Source organism: Rattus rattus, chromosome 4 (genome assembly GCF_011064425.1).
Source record: "Rattus rattus isolate New Zealand chromosome 4, Rrattus_CSIRO_v1, whole genome shotgun sequence".
Lineage (NCBI taxonomy): Eukaryota > Metazoa > Chordata > Mammalia > Rodentia > Muridae > Rattus > Rattus rattus.
Window position 1 is genome coordinate 138,859,928 of NC_046157.1, and position 8,871 is coordinate 138,868,798.

Consider the following 8,871-nt stretch of genomic DNA (forward strand, 5'->3'; position numbering starts at 1 on the left):
AGAAGAAGGAGTCAGAAAGTTTTTCGGTAAAGGAATGACAAGTCTTTGAGGAGATGCAGGTGTTTGACTTGGCTTGAGCATTTCACAACACACATCAATCCATTAAAAGGTACATGTTACATTTGAGCAATTAGTGCATTTAAATTGTTTCTTGTTTGTTTGTTTGTTTACTTTTGTGGGCATACACGGATGTGTCCATGTGTATGTAAGTCAGAGGACAACTCATTGGAATCAGTTTCCCTCCTTCCTCTGTGGGATTGAACTCTGTTCCTCAGGCTTGGCAGCAGCTGCCTTTATCCACTGAGCCGTCTTTCTGGCCCGCACTGGTTTTATTTTGTTTTAAATGAAATCAGTTAAAAAAACAAATTTAATTTAAAAGAAAAGAGAAGGACATTTTTGAAATCCCCCAAACAAGATTGACCTGGCAAGAGATAGCATTCTCATCCTTCTCATTTAACTAAAAGGCAAGACTGGCCAAAAGCAAATTAGAGTACTTCAGGCATGAGTCATGCTATCTGCTGGTTGTGAGCCTTGCTCTGTGATAAACATTCCAGACTCTCACAGTCTCTGGGTCGTTAGGAGTGTGGTACACCGTCCATCACACACTCATCTATCCTTCTTGGGGATGACGGTGCTTTCTCTTCTCTCTGACTTTTGTTTTTAGTCCCTCACCCACCCCCACCCCCATAAACTCATCCTTCTCAAAGCAAAATTCTTCTTACAATTACAATGTTTACACCCGAGTACTTACACTTCAAGTGCTAATCAAATTGGTTTTAAGCCCTCTAGTGTCTTTTCTAATTTCATATTCCTTTCTCCACTGTTGTTATAGCTTCTGTGTTTATAAAACAATTACACTGTGGCTGTTTTCATTCATCACTGTGTACGTCTCTTAAGTGTTTTGCAATTGAAAATGACTAGTGGCTGCTTTTTCTTCTCATTTTTACTGTAAAAGACGATTTCTTGTTGGAGACAATTTAATCATTTCTACCATTTTTCTTCTACAAATTGCCAGAAAACAGATTACAGACTATACTTGATGGTGTCTGCTATGTCTCCCCAACCGAGCTCGTTGCTTTCTTCTTTCTCGGGGTTGAAGTCTGCACAGCATTTGCTTCATCTCTTACTTGTTTTTGATGCTTCAATTCAAGTCTTTGAGCGCTTTTGCCACAGCAAGGGAATGTGGTACAGCGGGATGGGTGCAGCAGCCGGAAACAGCCCAAGGGTTTCTGTCACTGCTGTTTCCACAACTACTTGTTGCTACTTCTGGAATTCCAAACTAGAAACCTCCACGTTAGCACAGGTGGTTAAGGTGCATAAAATGGTGTTGAAGAAAACAGGGTGTTGTGTCTGGGGTGGGGTGGTACATTTATTTCCTCAGCGTTGAAGCTTGGGGGCATCCAACGGAAAGCAGCAGCCCATAGAGGCCAACCGAGTTGCAAGCCTTTCTTCGTCTCATCAAAGCCATCTAGAAGCTGATGCAGTCCACACCGCCTGCCCCCACATGGAGTCACATACAGTGCTTTCTGTTTCTTCTTTCCACTCTTGCTGCCCCTTCAGGGTCCCAGGTCCTCCAGGGGCTCCAGTTGCCTTTGAGGGAGGAGAAAGTAAAGCAGAAGGAATATTGTCCGCATCGGTGCGGAGGTGCCTCTGGGCAACTGCGCTGGACGTTTCTATCCGCATCCAGACACATAGCTGTATCTGGCTACTGGCGAGGCTGGAAACTGAAAGTAAGATGAGGGCACAGTGTCCAGTGAATGAGGATCCTGTGAGTGAGTGACCTAAGTGTCCCTCCCCATGCAGTGACAAAGCACCTAGTGCTTGAATGGCCACCAGAATGTTTTGGGCAAGGAAAATAGCAGATGGAAAATATTTGTGAATTTCATAATAAGAATTTCAAAAAGGGCCCAGGATGTAGCTCAAGGGTAAAATGATTTCCCAATATATATGAGACCCTTGGTACATACACACACAGACATACATACATATATACACATACACACATACAGACACAGACACACGTGCATACATACACATATCACATACACAGACACACACATACATACTCACACATACATACACATATAGAAATGCATGCATATAATACATACATACATCATACACACAGATACATACACATATATACACACATCACATACACAACACACATATATACACAGACACATACACATATACACACATACACATTACTCATGAATACACATATACACACATACAGACATAGACACACACATAATACATATACACACACATCAGACACACAGACGCACACATATACACACATACATACACACACATACACGCAGACTCACTAATTTGCCATCATACATCAAGGAAATTGGGTCCTGATGTTTAGTGGGGAAGACAGAAATTAGAGTAGATGAGTCTGGAAGATGGGTAATGATTGGATCATATAATTCTCTACCCATAACCACTGTGATGTTCCCCCTTCTCTCTCTCTCTCTCTCTCTCTCTCTCTCTCTCTCTCTCTCTCTTACTACTTTTAATTGTACTGACATTTTATTTTTAACAATTTGTTTGTATTAATTGTTTTTATGTGTATGTGTCTGTGAACATGTGTGTGAGTGACTGAGGAGGGCCAAAAGGAGGCATCAGACCTCTGGAGCTGGAGCCACAGTGGTTGTGAGTCACCAGACATAGGTGCTGGGACCCAACTCCAGTTCTCTGGAAGAGCAGCAGGCACTCTTAGCCACTGAGCCGTCTCTTCGGCTCCAGTAATTACTTTTAAGTGAGAGAGTTCTCCTGTCTTAAGTGTTCTTAAATGTTCCTACTGCACTCAGATTCCAGTAGGTGATAAACAGGCTGTAAGTACACAAGAAATACCTTGCTTTTAATTTCGACTTCATTCCTCGTGATGTAATAGACATATCACATTTGTTCATATCTGCTTGAATGAGAAAGAGTCATAGCAGCATATCAACAATAGAATGCTCTGTGTAGGGAGTGCTGGCCTCAGCAGATGTAAAGGCCAGTGTGTGTGTGTGTGTGTGTGTGTGTGTGTGTGTGTGTGTGTGTGTGAGAGAGAGAGAGAGAGAGAGAGAGAGAGAGAGAGAGATGGGGGGCGGGATTACTAGTAGGTAAGAAAGATCATAGTGTGTCTGTGCTTTCTGACAGCTTACTGAGATGTGTGGAAGTCAAGACAATGACTTTCATGGATGTAGCTCCTGGTGCAGCGCTTGCCAGGGATGTAGTAAACTGAGCTCACCGCTTACCGTTTAATTACGTGCCTGTAATCCTAGCATTTGGGAGATGGAGGTAGGAGGAAAGTTCAGGATTGTCCTTGTCTAAATCATGAATTCAAGACCAGCCTGGGATCCGTGTGGCTGTGTCTGCAAAAAGGCGAATTTTGCTTGGATGATTCTTCTAATCACACGTCATTATTTATCGTTTTTAATTGTAAGATCAAGAAGTTTGTAGAACTCGTTACTATATTATTGGTTAAAGCAGCAATTTCGTTCATAAAATCGCACTTGAATTCTTATTCAGTAGTTTTTGTTCTGCCGACAACTCACAAGAAACCAGAACTAAGTAAGCCACTCGTAGGAACCGCTGCAAATACCTGTCTGTGGTCGCCCTCTAGTGGACTAGATGAGCTTAACATCGAAAAATCTCCCTGGTTTTCTTGTCCTTTTTCCTTGTGGGTCTGTTTCTTTGTATTTTCGCATCCCCTCTTCTTGCTGTGTCTTACACTGATTGGTGTGGCTGTTTGATTGACACCCGCCTCCTTTCCTGCTCTGTGCTGTGCACTGCACAAGGCAAGGGCTTTCTGTTTTCTAGTTTGCCTGATAGCATTCTTTAATAAAGACTAGTGTTAGTTGCTGGGCAGTAGTGGCCCATGCCTTTAATGTCAGAAGACAGAGGCAGACAGATTCTGTGAGTTTGAGGCCGGCCTGGTCTACAGAGTGGTTCCAGGGCAGCCAAGGCTATACAGAGAAACCCTGTTTTGAAAAACCAACCAATCAACTAAAAGGACAAGTGGTAGTAACTGAAGGGAGATAAAGGCGTGGGTGTTCCCTGGGTTGACTGCAGTGAGAGGAGAAAGTACAACTTCATGGCATCCTTGCCTGCGATGCTTTAAATCGATTTGTGCTACTTAATTTTAAAATTTACTTTTGAAAGTATAACACCTATGCAGAAAAGCATGTGAGTTTTAGAGTACACAGAGCTCGGTGGTCCTTCAAAACTGTCCACATCAGAGGAATTAGTACACACACCAAGAAACAGGACATTCTAGAAACCCAGAACCTATGCCCTTTCTTGTCTCTGCCCTACTCTGGGCTGACCATGGTGGTGACTTGAATAGCATAAATTCTTTCATTTGCTTTGGATTTTATAAACTCAGACTCAAAGATTATACACTATTTTGCATATGTCTTTTTTGGGCTCAGTATTTCATCCGTGACTTTCATTCTTTGGCAGTTTCTCCCATAGTCCACAAGCTTGGCATTCTGGCCTAGGGTCCTGTTGTCCTTGGGTCTCCTTGCTAAACTGCTATTATTCCTCCCGTCTTTGACTCCATGACGCCCTCTTCCTTATTCTCTGTTTCTGTCTCTGTCTCTGTCTCTGCCTGTCTGTCTGCGTGTTTTCATCAACACATTTATCGCCTGCCATTTGCTGATTTGAGGTGAAATGAGATTGGGGTGGGAAGGGGCATAAGTTGAAATATGAAACAAGGAAATAAAAGTCAATACAAATGGTGGAGGGAATGTGACCTGGGAATTATTTTGTGACTTTTTTTTTCATGACAAATGTGAAATACAAAGGAACACATTTTTAAGTGTCTTAGCATTGGTACAGTTGATAATTCTGTTAGATTGACACACCCTAGAATACTTGGGAAGAGTGCCTTAAGGAGGGGTTGTCTACTTTGGGTTAGCCTGTGAAGACCCAGTCCACTGTGAGCAGCAACATTCCCTAGGCAGGGATGGGGGTGGGGGTGGAGTCCTGAAATATAGCATAGTGGGGAAATGGAACTAAAAACTAAGCAAGGAATCAAGCAGCATCCATTCATTATTTCTTTCTGCTCTTGGCTGTGAATGTGATTCAAGCCCTGTCACTGTGACTTCCCTGTTATGAAGGATGGTAGTTTGGATATTTGAGCTAAACTAAGCCTGTCTCCCATAAGCTAATTGTGTCCTGGCATGTTATCACGGCACGGTACAAGCTAGAATAGCACAGATGAGAAAAAGCTGAAGACCGTGTCCCTTGGTAAAGCCATGGGTACACCAAACCACAGTAACGGAGCAGCGGAACTACACAGTGGGGATCCTCTCAATCTGCCACTGCACCTCAGCAGGGAAGAGCAGACTTGCTTTCCCAGGGGTGCGGGGGTTGCATTGGCATAAATGGAGGAATGGGTGCATGTCTGGATCTGGGACTGAGCTCTTACCTGGGCGTTTACTGCTTCCGTGCTTTTGGGAAAAGTATCCTCTACCTAAATTTTCATCTGTTAAAATATAATTATTCCACCTAGTCCTGTAATGGAGGGAAAAATCATTTTTCCTTTACTCTTACTGTGAGTTCTTGGTCCAGCTGGTGAGTTTTTAGCTAGGAGACATTGTAACAAAAGACCAAGGTACACAACTTTTAAGTTTTACAGAAGACTGGAATCTTCTTCATAAGGAAATACAGAATGGAGGTAACAGTTAGGCTAGTAGGTTTGAGAAGGAGTGGATGAAGATGAAGCAATAGCTTGATGTCGTGGTAACAGAGTGGGGAAACTTAGCTAGGCCTATTTGGCAGTTTCTTCTCTGTGCCCTTCACTCTAGATAAGGATGCTCCCTTTCCCAGATACACAGAGGGAGAGCATGAGGATCCTGTGACCTCTTTAGGGAAGGTCCAGGAATCTTTGGTAGCAAGAAGGATGGCCAGAGGTTAGGGTGCCCTTCTGCTTCTGCTAGTTCTTCAAGATGTTCCTACAGCTTCAAATAGTCACGTGCCAAGGCGTTACTCTGGTGTGGCCTATCCTGAGCCTCGTTCCTTGATAGTGAGGTCGACTGTTTGAGGAAACCTTTCTGGAGTTGGGCACCTGTGACTTACTAATGTATAAATGTGTGTGTGTGTGTTTGTGTGTGTGTGTGTGTGTGTGTGTGTGCTAATGTACAGTTATATTGTACACGATTAAGCCAAAGCACAATACTGACATGAAAGGTTGATTGGACCCAGGTTTCAAGATGTCCTTCCTGGAAGTCTTCTGACCTTTGGAGACCTAGAGTGATTTCCTTCGCTGCTTCTGCTCTGTTATGGGGAACTGTGATTTGCTGGGTTCTAGCTCTAGGGGTCATGCGTACTCTGCCAATGAAAGACACGTGCGAAAGGGAAGGCAGGAAAGAAAGGAAGAAAGGAAGAGGAAGGGAAAGGCAGAGGAGTTTGGGGCTATTCTGCCTCTGTTCTTCCCATTGGTGTCTGTAGCAGTCCCCAAGGCTCCAACTTCTTCTGGAAATGTCCCACCCCCACCCCCACCATGGTCCAGTTCCCTGACCAAAGACCCTCTCCACGGTTTCTGTTCCGACCCAGACAATCCCACCTTTTAGGTTTTGCTAATACCCTCCCTCCCCATCAACACTGCAGCTCTAAACATGTTAATCCACACATTCTGCTGGTCATCTCTGGATCGCCTATGATACGGTGGAAATGTCCTCCTCAGGCACACAAGAGTTTGACCTTTGATTTGTGAGACTTCGTTGAAGGCTCTGGATCCATTAGGGGGTGGAACCTAGTTGACAGAAGCTGGTCACGAGGGGTGAACCTTGGAAGGTTGTCACCACCCCTGGTTCTGTTCAGCGGTTAGTGCTTTCTGGTTCACAGTGTGCACAACTACTGCCTGTGTTCCCACCCCCACAGACAGAACCCATCTGTCACAACTTCCCCACCATGAAGGAGTGAGATACCGTCCGAAACTGTGAGCCCAGCTCGGCCTCCCACCCCTGCCATGTGAGCATGTTCCCACCGACGGATTTTACGTCCCAGCAATTTTGTCACTTTTGTATGTCTTTTGTGAAAATGTCCTCTGGTTGAAAGACCAGGACTGCTTCCATTATCCTGACTTCATATATTCAAATTTCATTTTTCTTCTGGAATATGCTTACTCTTTTATGCCCATGAGACTATTTTGTTCCTACCCCTTTCCTCCTTTCCTCTCAACTCTAGGGGAAATGCATGAGTCTGTGGCCAGGCTGGCTGCAAACTGGGGTTCTGTTATATGAGGACTGGATCACAGTAGCTTATTAGCTTACAGTGAGTGTTCAATAAATGTGTGTTAAAGTAATGACCTTATTTGATCGTTACGAGGCCAACGGAAGACACCTGGAAAGTTCTGCATTGTATGAATGTGAAGCACAGGACTTTCAGAGTTGCTTTAAACGAAGGGTCTTTTCACACCGTGTTTTCTGAAATAGTGCGTGCAAAGGCCCTGAACTTGAGTAGCCTTCTCTGTGTGTGTCCTTTGCTCAAGCTTCGGCTTCACAGCATAGCTAGTGGCGGGCGTTCTCGAGCACTGTACACTTAACACTGCTATTAAACTGCGATCTGCTTGCGCTCTAATGATTCCACTCACTGCTGTTCGGCCCTCTCCGCATCCCACATAGAAGTCTCTCAAGAAGCAGCACATGTGCTCTTCGTGCATCCATGCACTTCCTCTTCAGCATGCACTTCTTCAGGATAAACTTACGCCACCGTTGCACCTTTTAAAGTAGTCGCTGACCCATGAATTAAATATTTATACAACTCCCAAGAGTTCAGAGAGGAGCATAGCATAGTTCCCCACTGGTACAGATATGCAGTCATTTCCCACATTTGGAGAAGGAGCAGGAATCAGCACAGCTGGGTGCAATGGGCGAGTTGCACCCTGGGAAAACCACCTTCACCGTCATGGCGTTTCCCTTGCCAGGTGTGTGGAAATAGAACTGATTTTAAAGAGAAAAATCAACTGAACCCGTTTTTATTTTCAACCTGCTCTGAATCATAAATTGTTAGCTAATCCCTAGTTCTGAAAGAAGGGAGTGAAGGTGGTTTGGTCAAAGGTTATTTGAGAGAACTAAGTAGCTAAGTCTTTGTTTACTTACAGCTTATAGTGACATCCAATGAAAGCACTCGCTCACTAAAGCATTGTATGTCCAGGGGTGTATGAGTCATCCCGTGGGACCATGAAGAAATGGCAGCTGGGAAATGGAACTGGGGTGTCAGTCTTTCCACTCTCTAACAGAACAATGTGCAGCCTTTGTTTGGGGCCCCATGCTGCCTTGATGGTTTATGGCTTGGGATTGGACAACAGAAACCGCTATCATGAGGGTGGAGGTACAGGGTGAGGCAGAGGATTGTACTGTGTGCTCAAAGCTTGGCAGCGTCCTTCTTCTGGAGACCACAGATGATGTCAGGTCTGTTTACAGGCTTAGCCTTTCTGGGGTGCAACGCTGCCCCTTTCCCCTGACTCTGAGGCTGGGCAGCCAGAAAGATGTAACAGAATCCCGTTGCTAGCCCCAGCCTGCTGCATCGTCTCTTTGACTTCCTGACTTGGCTCACAACATTATAAATAAACCTTTGTTGAAAATAGCCGCAATTCATCTATCTGCTTCATCTTTCATGATGAAGACTTCAAAATGAGGGAGAAAGTGTTTTGGACACACGTATATCTTGCTCATTAAGGTAAGTTGGTGTTGCCAAGTGGTGGTGGCACATGCCTTTAATCCCAGCACTTGGGAGGCATAGGCAGGTGGATCTCTATGAGTTTAAGACCTTCCTGGTCTACAAAGCAAGTTCTAGGACAGCTAGGGCTACACAGAAAAACCCTGTATCAAAAATCCAAGGGAAAAAAAGAGAGAAAACGGAGAG

General features: G+C 44.4%; 1 non-coding gene across 1 annotated transcript; it reads right to left on the minus strand.

Annotated features, from left to right (window-relative positions):
- Positions 1-7,782: 7,782 nt before the first annotated feature.
- On the minus strand, positions 7,783-7,938 carry LOC116899922. The gene has a single exon (XR_004387893.1). It is a non-coding gene; the product is annotated as a U1 spliceosomal RNA (small nuclear RNA).
- Between the last annotated feature and the right edge of the window lie 933 nt (positions 7,939-8,871).